This window comes from Pleurodeles waltl, chromosome 8, assembly GCF_031143425.1.
Source record: "Pleurodeles waltl isolate 20211129_DDA chromosome 8, aPleWal1.hap1.20221129, whole genome shotgun sequence".
Classification (NCBI taxonomy): domain Eukaryota; kingdom Metazoa; phylum Chordata; class Amphibia; order Caudata; family Salamandridae; genus Pleurodeles; species Pleurodeles waltl.
The window spans coordinates 1,163,516,887-1,163,536,778 of NC_090447.1; positions in this window are offsets into that span (position 1 = coordinate 1,163,516,887).

Genomic DNA, 19,892 nt, shown 5'->3' on the forward strand with positions numbered 1-19,892 from the left:
CCAATGGGAGACCCAGCCCTAATCACCAATCATACCCCTAATCCTGACAACCAATCACAACCCCAACCCTAGAAGCAGGAACCAATCAGATTCTCAGCCCGACTACCAACCATAAGCCCAAACCTAGAACCAGGAACCAATCAGAATCTCAGCCCTACTACCAATCACAAGCCCAACCCTAAAAACCAGGAACCAATCAGAATCTCAGCCATGCTACAAATCATAAGCCCAACCCTATAACCAGGAACCAATCAGAATCTCAGCCCTACTACCAATCACAAGCCCAACCTTAAAAACCAGGAACCAATCAGAATCTCAGCCCTACTGCCAATCACAAGCCCAACCCTGAACACCAGGAACCAATCAAAATCTCAGCCCTACTGCCGATCACAAGCCCAACCCTAAAAACCAGGAACCAATCAGAATCTCAGCCCTACTACCAATCACGAGCCCAACCCTAAAAACCAGGAACCAATCAGAATCTCAGCCCTACTGCCACTCACATGCCCAACCCTGAAAACCAGGAACCAATCAGAATCTCAGCCGTACTGCCAATCACAAGCCCAACTTTAATCCCTAAACCAATGGAAAAACCAGCCCCCAACAACCTATCACAACACCATCTGCAACAACCCATAGATACTTATATAAGGGCCAAGTTAACTTAAGCCCAGTACCTGTGGGAAGGGAGGAGGGTGCTGCTGCTCTATTCAGAATCTCCAAGCTAGCAGAGTCTACTTTCCAGGTAAGGGAGAGATTGTAAAAAACACTGAAATACTGTTTGTCGTGCATTCTGAAATGTGGCTTTTTTAAGGCAAAAACAGGGGATGCAGACAGTTTCTAAACACAATTTAAATCACAGAAACAGATTAGGCAGACTCCTAAACCCTCTCTGGAAGATGTATGTGGTTGTTTTACTTAGAAAAGAAGGGGGGGGTGCTTTATGCAGTCTTGTGCCACAAACTAGGAGGGAAATTTCAAACAGTCATGGCTAAAATACAGCACCTTAAAAGGCCAAGCTGCCTGAAACACAGAGAGTCTACAGTAAACAGGCACAGGTAGCAGTAAAAACACTTTTAAACAAATAATAAGATTTCCCAGAAAAGTCTGGGGCTCCTTACCTAGGTCTCTTAGGAATCCTTGACCACTGGGCTGTATTAGGGCACAGGGAAAATGCTGGGCTCACAAAATGGAGGTGGCTGCCTTATGGTTCCCTACACAAACGTAAGAGGAAAGAGCAGGTGTGGGAGGAGGGCTCAGGTTGCCTGGGACTCAGAGAGGCAATCAGCTATGCCCAGCCCCTGTGGGAAGGGAGGAGGAGCTGCTGCTCTATTCAAAATCTCCTTGGATACAGACAGGCTGAATCCACAATTCCAAGCTAGCAGAGTCTACTTTCCAGGTAAGGGAGAGATTGTAAAAAACACTGAAATACTGCTTGTCGCAACATCTGAAATGGGGCTTTTTAAAGGCAAAAAGAGAGGATGCAGACAGTTTCTAAACACAATTTAAATCACACAAACAGATTAAGCAGTCTCCTAAACACACTCTGGAAGATGTATGTAGCCTTTTTACTTAGAAAAGAGAGGGGTGCTTTATGCAGTCTTGTGCACACAAACTAGGAGGGAAATTTCAAACAGTCACAGATAAAAAACAGCACTTTAAAAGGCCAGTCTGCCTGAAACACAGAGAGTCTACAGTAAACAGACACGGATAGCAGTAAAAATACTTTTAAACAAATAACAAGATCTCCCAGAAAAGTCTGGGGCTTCTTACCTAGGTCTCTTAGGAATCCTTGATCACTGGGCTGTATTAGGGCACAGGGAAAATGCTGGGCTTGCAAAATGAAGGTGGCTGTCTTGGGGTTCCCTCCACAAACGTAAGGGCCCAGAGCAGGTGTTGGAGGAGGGCTTAGGTTGCCTGGGACTCAGAGAGCCCATCAGCTAGGCCCAGCCCCTGTGGGAAGGGAGGAGGGAGCTGCTGCTTTATTCAGAATCTCCTTGGACACAGACAAGCTGAATCCACACTTCCAAGTTACCAGAGTCTCCTTTCCAGGTAAGGGAGAGACTGTAGAAACCAGTGAAATACTGCTTGTCCACACTCTGAAATGTGGCTTTTTTAAGGCAAAAACAGGAGATGCAGACTAATTCTAAACACAATTTAAATCACAGAAACAGATTAAGCAGTCTCCTAAACACACTCTAGAAGATGTACGTATCCTTTTTACTTAGAAAAGAGGGGGGTTTTATGTAGTCTTGTGCTACAAACTAGGATGGAAATTTCAAACAATCACAGCTAAAAAACAGCACTTTAAAAGGCCAAGCTGCCTGAAACACAGAGAGTCTACAGTAAACAGGCACAGGTAGTAGTTAAAATACTTTCAAACAAATAATAAGATTTGCCAGAAAAGTAAAATTCTGGTGCCCCTTACCGAGGTCTCTTAGGAATCCGTGACCACTGGGCTGTATTAGGGCACAGGGAAATTGCTGGCCTCACAAAACCGAGATGGCTGTCTTGGGGTTTCTTCACAAACTTAAGGGGCCAAAGCAGGTGTGGGAGGAGGGCTAAGGTTGCCTGGGACTCAGAGAGCCAATCAGCTAGGCACATCCCCCTATGGGAAGGGAGGAGGGAGCTGCTGCTCTATTGAGAATCTCCTTGGATACAGACAGGCTGAATCCACACTTCCAAGCTAGCAGAGTCTACTTTCCAGGTAAGGGAGATATTGTAAAAACATTGAAATACTGCTTGTCGCGCACTCTGAAATATTCATGAACTAGGTCTATTTGCAACTCACTGGGAATCACAAATGTAACTCAGTGGAGTATTGAACATTTGGAATTGTGATTTCCTAATTGCAATTCACATTGAATCGTATTAGTAAGTCGCAATTCCAAACGTATGATAATCTGGCCCTAAGTTACTATTTGTCTCCCATGGGCTACACACACCGTAACAAGAGATACCTGCGCAGCGTTTGCTTTCAAGGTTCTCACTCACCTAATTTGACACATGATTGTGTTCTCTTCTTCCCTGTAGATGTAGCTTTATGCAGTCTATGTGCCGGTCCATACTGCTTGGTACCATTTTGGCTGAGCAGCTATTGCACAGTATTTTGACAGCCGGTGTGTGGGATAAACTCACAGTCTTAGCCTGGGCATAATGAACACAAGCAGCAGTTGGCATGGGCACATAGGTCCTCAAGTGATAGCGGCAACTGTGAAAGCAGGGAATATCTTTGCAGCAATACTGTAGTGTGGCACTTAGGTTTTGAGATCAATAAGGCAAGTTCTTTAAAAGCACATTCAGAAGGAACAACTTTTTTCAACCCTGGGAGTTTCATCTTTCATTCCTCAAAGGGAGATGGTCAGTAATTCTACCTCTGGAACCAATCTTCTAATTTTCAGGTGAGCAGAGTTCTTTGCAGTCAAAGGTGGACAGGAAATAGGGTGAATAGATCAGCATCTATTCTCTACCATAGCAAATGGAATCTGGTCTTCTAACCATACAGATTCAAAGCTGTCCCAAAAAATGTGTAAAAGCCAAATTATCACAAAATGCATTTTCCCTTCAGGTCTGTGATAGACTTATAGCAATTAGATACAACAAAACAGTCAAAACAGTCAAACTCTGGCCAATCAGGTGATGTTGCTGGAGCCCAATTTCCCAAGAAGAACAGGGTACATGCTTTTTGGAATAGATAGGTAGCCCTACTACATAAGATAGACAGTCTTTTGGGCATGCCCTAAGCTTAAGTCACTGTTAGGGTGTTACTCTTGTTGGGCTACAGGCTGACCAAGAGGAAATGCTTGATTTAGTTTTAGTGAGTATAAAATAATTCTTCCTGCCCTTTCAAAAGGATATGAATTGAAAAACAAACGCATGCATTTCTCTTCATAATTAATTCTACAAGGAGGGGTAAGTCAGGGTACCAGTGTGTGGAACCAGGCAGGGAGAAGGGTGGATACTAACACTTACTGTAACTAAACCCTTTGGATACTCTGAGAACCTGAGGGGACAGATGCATCCTGGTGAACTCTAAACCAGTGACAGCTCACATCTGATTTACTCAAACAGACTAACACACCACAAGCAATCAAGGGTCCAAGTGATGAGATACTATGGGAATTACAGGCTATCTCTCCACTAGGTGCAAGTTTAATGGCCTGCACAATTTTACAAAAAACAACTGCCGCTAGTTACAAACAGGATTTTGGTTCCTTATTCCAATGTGGGCCTAGAGCTCACAAAGTTTCAGCTTGTACTTTACCTCTCCCAGAAGAATTGTCAATTCAATCATGTCTATGTTTTCCTTTGCTATGTTTTAACCAACCCTAACTTATTTTTTAAATCTACATCCACTTACACTATACTTGTCTTATGATGTAATGGTTTGGTTAATGTACTGGCACATTATTTGTGGCATGCTTTAAAACATATGTAATAAACTGGGGACCACCAAATTTGGGTGAATTTCCTTTTTGTGGCTCGAAAATATCCTTGGTGTTCCACTTTTCTCCTCTCTTCTCTCATTCTTGACTGAATCTTTTTTTCACACCCTTTCCTACATACCATTTACATACCATTTCTCCTCCCCCTGCCATCACACACCCCTTCCCTGTATCCTTCATAGTCCTTCCACACAACACAGTTCTCCCTCTCAACCTTCTAGCCTTCCCCATTCTCCTCAAGGCTTTGTTTTCTTTTCCATACCCACCTCCCACTGCCCTTGCTCACCACCACATCCCTCCACAACCCTCTCTTCTGTTACATCCAGTCTATTGCTCTCTCAGCCCCATTGTATTTACCCATACTAAACCCACACCTCTCTTTCCCACCACACCTCTTTACGCCCTCCAGTTCTACAGCTAATCCCCACTAACTTCTCTATAACTTTCTCCTTCTTTCCTCAGACCCTTCTCAACTAAACCTCCCTTGTTTCCTATTTATTCCATTAGCTCTTTCTCATAGATGTTCTTCTCCTACAATATTTCTTGTTGCTCACTCAAATTACTTCCCCCATGATCCCTGTTTTTTACCTTACACTTCCCTGGCATCCCTAATTCACACACCCTTGCCAGCTAATCCCATTACCTCTCCCATCTTCTAATTTCCCCTCTCACCTGAATTTGCCCATTCTGCTCACCACCTTCCTCCACCTGATCATTCTACCATTCTCTTCTTGCTCTCTACATTGTCTAAGTCTGCCCATTCTCATGACACATCATACCCACCCAGTTGGTGGCTACAGAGAATTTGCTGCACCTTCATACCCCTTTACAGTCTGTTTGCTAGTGCTACCTATCTTCCCTCACAATCTCCTTCCCGTGTTTTAATCATATTCCTAATTTCTCCATCCCCTACTTGCATTCCTACTCTATACTCTCCCTAGCTTTCATATGCTAACAAACCCTCTTCTATCTCTCACTCATCTCTGTATTTAGCCTCTTCAATTGCCCTTGCCTCACCCCTCCCTCTCTACCCATTAAAACTCCAGCCTACCTCCACCTGACTTCCGCCAAATGTTCTATGATCCTATCTTTCCACTCTCCCTAGCCCCCATTCCTGATGTCTCACAAAGTTTTCCCTTCTTAACCCATCCTTCCACCATGACCACCTTTCTATTCTGTCACTCCAAGCATCCAACATACCCTGCTAACAATATAATATAATATATTGTAATATAATAAAACCTGTATTTTTGTAAAGTGCATGTTGACCCGGAAGGGTATACTGGCGCTGAAATAACAGACATTTATTGTTACCCATCTTGGAGGGTGGAAAGACTAAGGATCCCTCTGTGAATTCAAACCTGTGACTATGTGGTCAAACCAGATCCTTGGAGTTGATGCATTAGTACACTGAGCCACCAGACACAGGCCAAGCACAGTGGTGACATTCCAAATTCCTGATAATCTTCACTATGTTACACCACCTCAACCTCAAAACATGTACTTGTTAACTGTATTCATATAAGGCAGACTCAAACCATAAGGACTGTGGAGCGATTAACAGATAAAAAACTGTAGTAGAAATAATAAAAAAACATCCTGTTAGACATATTTAGGAACAGTTCAGACAAGAAGAGCGGGAATCCAAAAACAGGGGTATTAATGTCAATTACTTGGGGTAGAGGTGAATGTTGAATAGCAGTGTCGCTCAGGTTTTGGACAATATCTAAGTTAGGAGTTAAACAATAGGCTTTCAGGCAGAACATTTGAGGTTCTTGGTAGCTGGCACCAGATGACTTTTTGTTTTAGCATTTTGGTTTTCAGGATGAACCATTGTTTCCCTCTGGCTCTTAAGAGCTTCCTGCTATGTTCAGTTTGGTTTTCAGGCCAGAGGCTAGACAAAGTTGAATGACTGCAGTGCATTCAGCAGGTTTTGAAGGTTATTCTTGTTTCTAGGGAAGGACAGTGGAGAGATTCTTCAGAACGGGAAGAATGTTGTCAGATTTCTTGGCCCAAATTGATAGAAGGGCAGCTGAGAGAAGTTAAGGTGTGAAGCCTTTGAACAATGCACTGGGTACTCTGGGCAGGACATAATTATCTGGGTGTTTTTCATGGATTGGATAACATATCAAAAGTGTGTGTCTTGGATTTATGGTGTTAGATTTCTACCATGGTGACGTTGGCAAGAAGTAGTCCTTATGGGTTTCGAGATTTGTATCTGTATTGTTAGCGATTGGTCAAAGGTAAATCCTTACCATTTTACAGATGGCGCTAGGATTGGGATAGCTTTTCAACTATGATTGAACTAGTGGAATATAGTATTTGTAGGTGATAAGATGGAATTGTGTTTTGGCAGGGTTCTTTTTGAGTATCTTGAGATGGAATTTTGGGATCTCAGTGATGGATAGATAAGACACTCTGATGTAGATCTGGGTGTCATCTGCATATAGATGGGTGACTACCTTGGCTCTGTTTCTGGCCATTTTCTAGAATTTACATAGGTAGTCATGATGAGATCATATGAACAGCCCTAACACAAGCCAGATTGACGCCTCATCCTGAGAAACATCATCTAGCCCCACAAACCTTAAACAATATAATAAAAATATTGGGTAACTGACCCAAAACAACCTGGAATACTGGTTATTTAAATCTTCCATTTGCTGAAAACATCAGAAGAGTTAAAAGCCTTCTGGATGAGGGGGAGCATGGAATGGGGTTTTGAGTTTTTGGGTCATTACTATCTGTTAGTTTCAGGTTTTTTTTAAAAATCCTGCTCACCCTCTCAATGATATGCAAAAAATCAAGAAACTAAACCATGTCTACTGGAAAACACCACAGGAACATTTTTAACGATTTCAAAGAGCCCGAGGATGAATTACACCTCACCTAAATTCACTAAAATCTTTACTGGTGATGCATTGTGCACCAGACTTGGTGGCATATGGTACAAACAGACTGGTCAAAATGCACAGCATCCAATCCTTTACGCCAACCACAAAGTTATAGGAGGCAAAAACTATTCACAATAAAAACACGAATGCTTGGTTGCTAAATGGGCCCTTGGCTGCTTGAAAACACTACTTATTGAGCCAATTGTTTATATTTGTCACAAACCATGGCCCATATTCATGAAAAATGAAGCACCACTGCGCTAGCGCAGTTGTGCGTCATCTTTTTTAACATGAGATAACGTAATTCCCTAGCGCCATCCATGCGCCATATTCAAGAAATAATGCACAATGGCACTAATGCCTCCTGTAAAAAAAATGTTGTTAACCATTGCAACATGCCATATGGAAAAATTATGCTAATGCTGCAAAAGTGGGGCTAGACCGTATTGTGGCACGTATATATTTTGTAAAGCGGGTTAGTGCCATTTTTTACAGCAATAGTGTCAAGGACCCAAGATGTTGCTGCGGTGTTGAAAAATCAGCTGTTCCTCCTTGCTGCAGTGATGCCTTATGTGTTCCCCCAAATCGAGGCTGCCGGGACCTTTGATTACACATCTGTATCCTCTGATGTGTGTGTGGCACCCTCTACCTCTACAACAGCACCAGCCATGGCACAGGAGGCACCGCACACATCAGATGATGAAGATGTGGAAGTTTAAACATTCACAAGGAAAACCACCCGGTAGCACCAGTCTGTGCCACGTGGAAAGTATCTCCTCAGTTCTGGGATTAAGATCATGCCATTGTTGTGACAGTAGGAAATGTGCTCTCTTTACCCTACCACTGTTGACTTGTCTGCTATGTGCTGTCATTGTCTCCATTCTTACCAATTGGCAATTTTTAACCTCCTGCCCAATGCACACTTCTCATAACCATGGCCCTCATTCTGACCTTGGCGGGCGGCGGAGGCCGCCCGCCAAAGTCCCGCCGTCAGGTTACCGTTCCGCGGTCGAAAGACCGCGGCGGTAATTCTGACTTTCCCGCTGGGCTGGCGGGCGGTCGCCTTCAGACCGCCAGCCAGCCCAGCGGGAAAGAGGCTTCCACGATGAAGCCGGCTCGGAATCGAGCCGGCGGAGTGGAAGCTGTGCGACGGGTGCAGTTGCACCCATTGCGTATTTCACTGTCTGCGCAGCAGACAGTGAAATACATGTAGGGGCCCTCTTACGGGGGCCCCTGCAATGCCCATGCCAGTGGCATGGGCACTGCAGGGGCCCCCAGGGGCCCCGCGACCCCCCCTACCGCCATCCGGATCTCGGCGGTCCGACCGCCGGGATCTGGATGGCGGTAGGGGGGGTCGGAATCCCCGCGGCGGTGCAGCAAGCTGCGCCGCCGCGGAGGATTCAATGGGGCCGCGGTACACTGGCGGGACCCCGCCAGTGGTGCCGGTCCGACCGCGACTTTACCGCCGCGGTCGGAATCCCCATTGGAGCACCGCCGGCCTGTCGGCGGTGCTCCCGCGGTCCTCCGCCCTGGCGGTCAAAGACCGCCAGGGTCAGAATGAGGGCCCATGTCTCTTGACATGTCCTTCACCCCTGGACTCTGAAGCCCTCATTCCAACCCTGGCGGTCTATGACCGCCAGGGCGGAGGGCAACGGAAGCACCGCCAACAGGCTGGCGGTGCTTCCAGGGCTATTCTGACCGCGGCGGTAAAGCCACGGTCGGAAAAGGGGATCCGGCGGTTTCCCGCCGGATTACCCCTGGCCCAGAGAATCCTCCATGGCGGTGCTGCTTGCAGCGCCTCCATGGGGATTCCGACCCCCTTCCCGCCAGCCTGTTTCTGGCGGTGTAGGATGGCGGGAACGGGTGTCGTGGGGCCCCTGGGGGCCCCTGCACTGCCCATGCCACTGGCATGGGCAGTGCAGGGGCCCCCTAACAGGGCCCCATTAGGATTTTCACTGTCTGCTTTGCAGACAGTGAAAATCGCGACGGGTGCTACTGCACCCGTCGCACCCCTGCAACTCCGCCGGCTCCATTCGGAGCCGGCTTCATTGTTGCAGGGTCTTTCCCGCTGGGCCGGCGGGCGCCCTTTTGGCAGTCGCCCACCGGCCAGGCGGGAAAGTCTAAATGACCCCCGCGGTCTTTCGACGGGGGAACTTTGGCGTGCGGCCCCCGCCGCCCGCCAAAGTTGGAATGACCCCCTGAGTGTGCTACATATGGCTAACATTCACTCATGGGGTCTGTGAACTGGACATTGAATACTATTTGAAAATACACTTGCACCTGTAAATAAAGCACCTTGTGTACATGTAGCATTTCTATGTTTATTGTGCTCCATCTACTCAGCTACATGATTGCATTGTGTGAATCCATATCAATAAGTACAGAACATCAATACATGAGTGCATTACTGTCAGACACAAAGCCACACACTAGGATCCTAACATGAGAAAGGTGAATGATGGTGTTGTCAGCTAGAACCAACTTACTGAGTATTCTATACAAATATTGAACAGATCTCCTTTGAAGTTGACATACAACATGTATGGCTCAGAACCAAGCCAATGGTAATCTACCCAGATGGGAGTACTTGTGCAACTAATTTGTGTGGTACAGAAAAAGCTAACCTTATCAGTGATGGGCACTGCCAGTGTCGCAGGATACAGTTCCAATTTTGCCTGTTGTCAGATGTGCCACACTTGCCAACAATGAAAATGTAAGACTCCACCAATGACGGTTGAAGTGCCATACTTACCTGTCCAAGATAAAGTATGTATACACATTGTGAATGGCTGCAACAGTGGATGGCAAATGTGTGGACTAGTTGATGTTATTTAGCAGCCAATCCGACAGCTCCTTGGTCATAGGGGATGCACATGGTAATACTTGGAAATCAAGACAGTAAGCATACCCTAGGCTATTCCTCCAACTTGACCAGTGCAAATAAGAAAACCCAAAGACACACAATCAACATGGACAAAAACTAGTCTTATACAATAAGGATTTATTGTAAAATATTAATAGCCATTTACCTAATACTATCCTAGAAACGACCCTACTCTAAACAAACTTAAACTAACTTAACTTAACTTACAACTACACCTATCTAACATATTCTAAACTTTCTAAACTTATCTTACACTATGACTACACATTTACTAACTTAACCTTTGGCCGAAATATTATATATATATATATATATATATATATATATATATATATATATATATATATATATATATATATATATATATATATATATATATATATATATATATACAAATACCCCATCATGAACCCTCACCTAACCCCTCCTATACAAAAATGTACTAAAACCCACCCCCCAACTATACTTAATCTAACCTATGCCTACAATACACTACTACACTAACCTAAAACTACCCATCTAAAACCCAATATAAACTTATTTACAACAGTAAAAGGGAGGGGAAGGAACTGGGAGGCTGTGGCACTAGCATTTTACATTTTCTTAATTTTTTTTTTTGAAATTTAACATCTTCTTACTGTCCGCACTCTCCTTCTCCAACCTGTCCAGTCTGACCATTATGTTGGTCGTGTCCTGTCTCATGTCCCATTCAAACTCAGTGCTCATTACCACAGCAGGTGGCTGCACAGGTGCCTGGCTTTTTACAGGTGCAGCAGACGTGGAGGGGCTCAGACCTGCAGAGGCCGCATGCACGCCTGATGTTTTCCCTAAATTGTCCTTCTTCTTGTGCAGCTGCTGTGGAGGTCCCCAATGTGCGAACGCACGCCATTCCCTTGTGACCTTTTCCTTGCGGAACCTCCTTCCCATCCTGAGGTATCCGGCATTCACTTCCAAAATGTGCCTGTACCTTGCAGCCCTTTTGTGGTATGCATGCCATTGCCCAGGTGTCATATTGGCAGCTACTGAAAGATGAGGAGAATCAAGCATAACATACAGCACCTGGTGGAGGTAGAACAGACATATAATGTACACTACATCTGCAGATGACACATGCAGTCCACTACACATTCCTCAACAATGACTATCTCCTCATCTATGTCTATTTCCTACCAACCATCTACGGTATCATGTACATGTCACTGGGATGAAGGCTACACATTGTTGACCATCAGGGCCCAGAGGTGAGTGGACTAATTTGATCTTGATCAATATTTGTGTTATCAAACTTGTGAGGATCATCTGCCAAAACAAGTCTGGATTACCTGTGTCCTTGCCCATAAGGGGGGAATTGTATGCAGTTCACCACTTTGGCACCCCTGGTGAAACATCAAGTCCTGCCCAGTCATCATGGTTGCAAGTTTGGGGGCATTTGATAGGGGGGCTGGAAACTTTCCTCAGGCAATTCTAAATATCTGGTATATCTTCATTCATGCGTCCTGGATTAAGACCTGGTCTGAGCACACATTACAAGGGGGTGCACCATTGCTCATGATGTGCCCACATGTACATACAATGCCCAGAAATGTACCCAGAAAGTTTGGGAAAAACCTGACCAGCACATCAAAACTGTCTAAACATCACAGAACTAATGCCCCCTACTCTGTGCTATGTTGTGCTAAATGTGTAAAACTGCACACAGTTGGTGGCTGTATGGGTGCCTTTAGGGCCACAGTGAGTTTTGGCACTGCACTGGGTGCTGCAACAGTATTCTTATATATTATGTGCCCATGCATGTCAGACATCATCAAAGTACCAGGTACGCATTCAGCATTCACATCATATGCACATGTGATGTGACCTACATCACTCACAAATATCATGGTGACAGGACCATGATGAGAATTCTGCTGAGATCTAGCTTGGGACAATTTATAGGGGTTTCCCACAACCATCTGAAGCTTAGTTGTCTCCTAATTGTGTACACTACTGACTGTTGCCCAGCGCAACATGGGTCCTTGCAGTACTATATCCTAAATTTATATCTGAAGGGTACTGAGGCACCTGTTGTGCAAGTGTCTTGTACATAACCCCCCTAGAGACCTCTATACATAACCTACATCTGTACCGTCTTGTGAGTAAGTGTAAGTAATGTGTGGCACGCAGTGCTGTCAATAGTGCAGTGACTGTCAGCATCAGGACAGTGTGCGCTCTATGGGCGACAAAAATGCAAAAACCCAGTCTTTATGAAAGAGCATAATTCATGCATTGTGTTTATATGCAGTATGTTAACCTTTTGCAATGCAGAGTTTAACCTTGAAAAACACTATTAATGATGTTTGCAATAACTGTTCATTTGCAAGGTATTGCTGCAGGCTTACTGAGTGTGTTAGGGTGTGGTCCCTTTCTAGGACCTTCTAGAAGCTTTCCCTGCAGCATGACTTGGTGTGGTTTGTGGGCTGGGCCAGACTCTATATAAGGGAGCCAGTTCAGCTCCACGTGCTCACTATTCAGAGGTCCCGAAGCAGAGCAGCAGCAACTTCCTGAGCTCCTGTTCCAGAGGCCTACCTTGATGTTCCAGGCCTGCCCTCATTATATTGGTGATCCTTGAGCAGGGCGGTAAGGCTGTGCCCCTGACCCCCTTCTCAAAGACTTTCGAGTTTTGGGCCTAGTTGTGAAACTTTCAGTGTGCGCGATCATTTCATGGCATTTGCATATTCTTGTTTGAATCGGCAGTGTGCGCGATTTAATCCATAGCATGTAATCCTTGACATTCAGATCGGTAACAGTGTGCGCAATCATTTCATGGCATTTGCATATTCTTGTTCGAATCGGCAGAGTGCGCGATTCATTTCTCTCATGTAAACCTTGGCATTCAGATCGGCAACAGTGTGCAATCATTTCATGGCATTTGCATATTCTTGTTTGAATCGGCAACAGTGTGCACGATTCAACCCTGGCATAAAGCGCTTGGCTCTTAGTTCTGCAGTGTGCGCGATCATTTCATGGCATTGAAAACTTTGGTGTGTTGTGTTTGTTGAGGTGCACACATTTATCCCTAGCTTCTGGATTTTCTGTGAAAATGCTTAATTGAAAGTGCGACATTCTTTGTGCATATTAAGTTCCTAGTACAGTTCCTGTTGTTTTCAGGGAATGTTTAAGATAGCCTTTGCTTCATATAAAAATGCAATGTTTGTTCTGAAACATTATTCTAGAAGGTTCTTGTATTCTAGGCAGTATGTGATATTTCATGAAAATCTCATATGAAACATTGTATTAACCCATTCTTGATTTTTTCCAGGTACCTAGATTTCTTGAGGTCTAGTTATAGTCATTTCTTAGGTTATGCATGATTAGAGTATGAGAACTCTTAGAGCCATAGTCTATTGAAAGTCAATGTAATTATATCTTGATATTGTGTTGTTTAGCCTCTTGCTTCCTACAGGTCTCCTTCCCAGCTGTTCCCTACCTAATCCCCTTCTCCCCCACTTGGACTCTCTCAGGCTCTGTGGTATTTCCATCGGAGCTTTTGAGCTGTCTAGTGGTGGACATGTTGGGAACGTGCGCAGGCCCCGAGGATCTGGTCTCCCTGACAGAATAGTGAGCCCACAAATTTAATATCCTCCTGGTTTGCGTGTGTTCTCATCATGGCCACATTGGACGAGCTAGTCAAAGTTATCACGCAGCTCCAAGCAGAGGTAGTGTCATCTAAGGATATAACAGCCAGCTTAGCTGAGAGAGTGAGTCAGTTGCAGGAAAGGGTAGAAAAGAAGGAACAATGTCCTTTGGGTGTGTCTTGGCCTGGTCCTCCTTCTCAAGCTTCAGGAGGTAATCCTCCTATGAACATTTCCCTCAATGTTCCCTCAGCTATCCCCCTGGCTCCTCCAGAACGGTTTTCAGGCGATCCCCTGAAAGCGCAATCTTTCTTGGTTCAAGTGGAATTACATTTTACCTGACGACCAAACACTTTCCCTGATGCCCAGTCCAGGGTGGCCTTCTTGTTATCTTACCTGACTGGGGAAGCAGCCACCTGGGCAATCCCTCTTGTGCGTAAAGACAGTCCCCTGCTTTACAATTGGAGAAATTTTGTCTGTGAGTTTGAACGAGTGTTTGATCGAAGAACAGTGGCATTGTCGGCAGATCGTGAACTATTAGACTTGCGACAAGGTAACCAAGATCTAGTTTCCTACTTAGCTAGTTTTAATCGACTGGTAGCAGAGACATCCTGCCCTGAAGAAAAGCAAGCGGCCTTGTTCTACAAGGGACTCAAGGATGAGTTAAAGGACATTCTTGCCCAGATAGATCCTCAGCCTACAGATTGTCAGGATCTAATAAACCTTGTTTTGAGACTAGATCATCTTCTTGCAGAACGAAGGGGAACACGCAAAAAGACTGAGAAATATTCCTGGCGCGTTCACGATCATAGAGAATCAAGAACTCAGAAAGAGAGAACTCCGGAACCCATAGAAATCGGAACTATCAGGAGACCTTTGACCAAAGACGAAAAGGACCTATGTAGAAAGAACGAACAATGTCTTTATTGCGGACGCAGGGGTCACTTTGCCAAAGATTGTCCAATCAAACCAAAGAGCAAACAAGGTCCTGTCCAGAAAATTGCAGTCAATGTACAAGTCGAGCCGGAAAACTAGATCACCCAAGATGTAAAGAAGGGTTGCTCTTGGGTGTCACTGTGGACCCTTCACAGTCTAGGCATCTCAAGCTGGGCACTGAAGTTCAAGTAAAGAAAAATAACTATTTCAAGAACGTCCTCGTAGATTCTGGGGCTACCGGGAACTTTGTTGATGCCCAACTGGTTCGCGCATGGGGGATCCCATGCACCAAGAAGAAGACTACAGAGATAATAAAAGCAGTAGACATAAAACTCTTGATTGGAGGCCCAGTAACTCTTCAGACTGTCCCCTTGTCGGTGAACTGTGATGGGGGAGATCAAAGAACCAAACATGAAGAGAAGCTCATCTTTGACGTTATCCATGTTCCTCAGTATGGAATTATCCTTGGCTTACCTTGGTTACCTTATCACAATCCTGAGATTAGCTGGGCAGAACAGAAAGTCGTGTTCTCTTCCGCCTTATGTAATGAGAAATGTCTCCAGACGTCTCAAGTCGACAAATATTGCAACTCTCACATAGCCACTGCAGCGGAGAAAGAAGTAAAGTTGCCCAGACAGTATTCATCCTATGAAGATCTGTTCGATGAAAGAGAAGCAGAAACCTTGCCTCCTCATAAACCTTATGACTGCCAAATTGATCTAACTCCTGGTGCGATACTCCCTAGCTGTCGTGTGTACGCCTTGTCAGAACATGAAAATCAACACTTACGAAAGTACCTAGATCAATTTGTAGAGAATGGCTTCATCCGCCCTTTCACGTCTCCTGCAGCCTCTCCTTTGTTTTTTGTCTCCAAGGCTAATGGGGATCTTCGAATCTGTATTGACTATAGGGGTTTGAACAATTTCACAGTCAAGAACAAATACCCCTTGCCTCTGAGTCCTGTCTTGTTGGATCAAGTGAAAAAAGCAAAAATCTACACTAAGCTCGATTTACGAGGTGCTTACCATTTAGTCAGAATGAGACAAGGTGACGAATGGAAAACTGCATTCAAGACAAGATAGGGGGGGTCATTCTAACATTGGCGGGCGGCTACTGCCGCCCGCCAGACGGGAACCGCCAAGCGGCCGCCAAGCGGCCGCCATGCGACCGCATTAACGCAGCCCCCATTCCAACATTCCCACTGGGCCGGCGGGCGCTAACCATGTTAGCGCCCGCCGGCCCAGCGGGAATGAGGCCGCAACACAGGAGCCGGCTCCTAATGGAGCCGGCGGTGTTGCGGCGGTGCGACGGGTGCAGTTGCACCCGTCGCGCTTTTCACTGTCTGTCATGCAGACAGTGAAAAGTAGGCCGGGGCCCTGTTAGGGGGCCCCTGCACTGCCCATGCCAGTGGCATGGGCAGTGCAGGGGCCCCCAGGGTCCCCAGGACACCCCTTACCACCAGCCTCTTCCTGGCGGTGTAAACCGACAGAAACAGGCTGGCGGTAAGGGGGTGATAATCCCCAGGGCAGCGCTGCCCTGGCGGATTATCACCGCCGGGGGAAAATCGGCGGGACACCGCCGCGGTCAGAATGGGAAATGAAGCACCGCCAGCCTGTTGGCGGTGCTTCTGTCATTCTTGGGTCAGAATGACCCCCTTGGTCTCTTTGAATACACCGTCATGCCCTTTGGACTGTGCAATGCTCCAGCAGCATTTCAATTTTTCCTGAATGACGTCCTTAGAGAGTATCTAGACATATTTGCAATAGTCTATATCGATGATATTTTGATCTACTCTGACAATGAAGCCGAACATGTACAACATGTCAAGAAGATTCTCACAGCTCTTTGAAAGCATCATCTATATTGCAAACTAACCAAGTGTGAATTTCATGTTACCACAGTCGAATTTTTAGGGGTTATCCTTACCCCTCAAGGTATGGTCATGGCAGAAAAGAAAGTACAAGTAGTATCCAATTGGCCCACTCCAAAGACTGTTCGAGATGTACAGTGCTTTCTGAGTTTTGCAAACTTTTATCGCAGGTTTATAAACCATTTCTCTCAGACAGTGGCGCCAATCACCAAGTTCTTGAGAAAGAAAGAAAAATGTGTGTGGTCTCCAGAAGCTGACAGAACCTTTTCAACTTTGAAAGAAGCCTTTTCCACTGCCCCAGTCTTGACTCACCCTGATGTGGATCGTCCATTCATAGTTGAAGCAGATGCCTCAGATGTGACAATTGGTGCAGTCTTGTCACAATGAAGTAAAGACACTGGTCAACTTCATCCTGTAGCTTGCATGTCTCAAAAACTGAATAAACCTGAACAGAACTATGTCATTGCTGGGAAAGAGCTTCTGGCGATCCGTGATGCCTTTAAAGAGTGGAGACATCATTTGTTAGGTGCCAAGTACACTATCACAGTATACACTGATCATCGCAATCTCTAGTTCATGAGTTCAGCTAGACTTTTGACTCCTCGGCAATTACGCTGGATGCTGTTTTTTGCCGAGTTCAATTTTGTGGTAAATTTTCGTCCTGGTAAACATAATCGCAAAGCAGACGCCTTGTCCCACCAAGAGTCTACCAAGTTACCCACAATCCAGCCTTCCAGAGCTATCATTGCTCCAGACAAGGTCCTCTGCATCATAAGGACCGAAGTCTTCTTTGAAGACATCCGTTATTCCTTCACCATTGAGAAATGGCAGGCATTGGCTCAAGCAGATCCCAAAAGATCAATCAAGCAAGGACTACCTTTCCATGAGGCATGTGTTAAAAATACTAGGGTCCAAACGAGAAACTTCCTGTGAAGAATGCCGTTGTGAAATAGTGGGAGTTAATCACCGAAGGGCCTGGGCCCTAACCCTCCTCATATAGAAGTACTTGGCTAAGAAATGGTGAAAAACCCACTCGGAAAATTTCGTCAATCAGGTTCAACGTATTGTTTATTGTATAAATTTTTCTTTAACACATAGATGTTCAACCAAAATTCTTCCAAAAGACAGCCAACACGTGTTTCGCCCTTTATTGCAGGTACCTCCTAAAACTCTTGAATTAATCCAACGCTACTTTTGGTGGCCTACTCTGACAAAAGACATCAAAACAATGGTCACTAACTGCAAAGTCTGTGCTCGCATCAAGAAAAGTCATTCAAAACCAAAAGGTTTGTTGCATCTGCTACCAACTCCACTTCGACCTTGGGAACACATCTCGTTAGACTTCATTACAGGTCTACCATTTGTTCAACAGCACTCAGTAATCCTTGTGGTGGTAGATAGTCTCACAAAATATGGACATCTCATTGCCTGTAAGAAATTGACCACCTTCAGTGAACTGGCAACCATCCTTCTGAATAGAGTGGTCCGTTATCACCGGCTGCTGAGAATGATTCTGTCCGATCGAGGATCGCAATTTGCCTCCAACTTCTGGAAAACGAGGTGCAAAACGCTTCAAGTTACATCCAAACTATCTACTAGCCATCATCCTCAAACAGATGGCCAAACTGAGAGACTGAATCAGACATTGAAACAATACCCGCGTGCATACGCTGAGAAAGCACTTCATTCCTGGACATCAATGCTCTGGTTAGCTGAACTAGCCTACAATAACTCGTTTCACCCCTCCACTGGTGTCACACCCTTTTTTGGCTTGTTTGGCTACCATCCTGATACCTTGCCAATCATGATTCCTCAAGAAAGTTCTCTTACACCAGCTGTGTCGGAAACTATTCAACAACTCCACCAAACCCAGAAACTGATTCAACAGCATCTAGAAAAAACTAAACAAAAATACAAAAAACACTACGACAAGAAACATTGTGAAGGACCTCAGTATCAACCAGGTGATGAAGTGTGGCTTTCAACAAGGCATATTGGGGGTCATTCTGTGTTTGGCGGGCGGCGGTTGCCGCCCGCCAAACTACCCCCGTCGAAAGACCGCTCTGCGGTCAAAAGACCGCGGGGCCATTTCGACTTTCTCGCTGGGCCGGCGGGCGACCGCCAAAAGGGCGCCCGCCAGCCCAGCGGGAAAGGCCCTGCAACATAGAAGCCGGCTCCAAATGGAGCCGGCGGTGTTGCAGGGGTGCGACGGGCGCAGTTGCACCCGTCGCGATTTTCACTGTCTGCAAAGCAGACAGTGAAAATCCTGCTGGGGCCCTGTTAGGGGGCCCCTGCACTGCCCATGCCAGTGGCATGGGCAGTGCAGGGACCCCCAGGGGGCCCACGACACCCGTTCCCGCCATCCTGTTTCTGGCGGTGAAAGGGGGTCGGAATCCCCATGGCCGGACCCGGCTGGACGACGCCGCGGTCGGAATACAAAATGAAGCACCGCCAGCCTGTTGGCGGTGCTTCAGCCGGCCTCCACCCTGGCGGTCATAGACCGCCGGGGTCAGAATGAGGCCCATTGACTTTAAGAAAAAGCACATGTTTAATCCCAAATTCATAGGTCCTTGCACTGTCCTCCAGCAAATTAATCCAGTGACCTGTAAACTGCAGTTGCCCCGGTCACTACGTAATCATCCGGTGTTCCATACTTCGCTCCTGAAAAAAGCAGTCCAGAAGGTACGCTCCCAACCAGCTCCAGTTCTAGTACAGGGGTAATTGGAATACGAAGTTAAACAGGTGTTGGATTCCAAACTTAGAGGTCGTAACCTTTGGTATGTGATCTCTTGGAAAGGTTACGGTCCTGAAAGCAACTCATGGGTCTCCGCATCTGACATTCATGCTCCACGACTAGTGAGACGTTTTCATCGTCTTAACCCAGGCAAACCAGGCCCTAGAGTGTGTTTTGGGAGAGGAAAGTACTGTCAACATCAGGACAGTGCGCGTTCTACGGTCGACAAAAAATGCAAAATCCCAGTCTTTATGCTAGAGCATAATTCATGCTTTGTGTTTATATGCAGTATGTTAACCTTTTGCATTGCAGAGTTTAACCTTGAAAAACACTATAAATGATTTTTGCAGTAACTGTTCATTTGCAAGGTATTGCTGCAGGCTTACTGAGTGTGTTAGGGTGTGGTCCCTTTCTAGGACCCTCTAGAAGCTTTCCCTTCAGCATGACTGGGTGTGGTTTGTGGGCTGGGCCAGACTCTATAAAAGGGAGCCAGCACAGCTCCACGTGCTCACTATTCA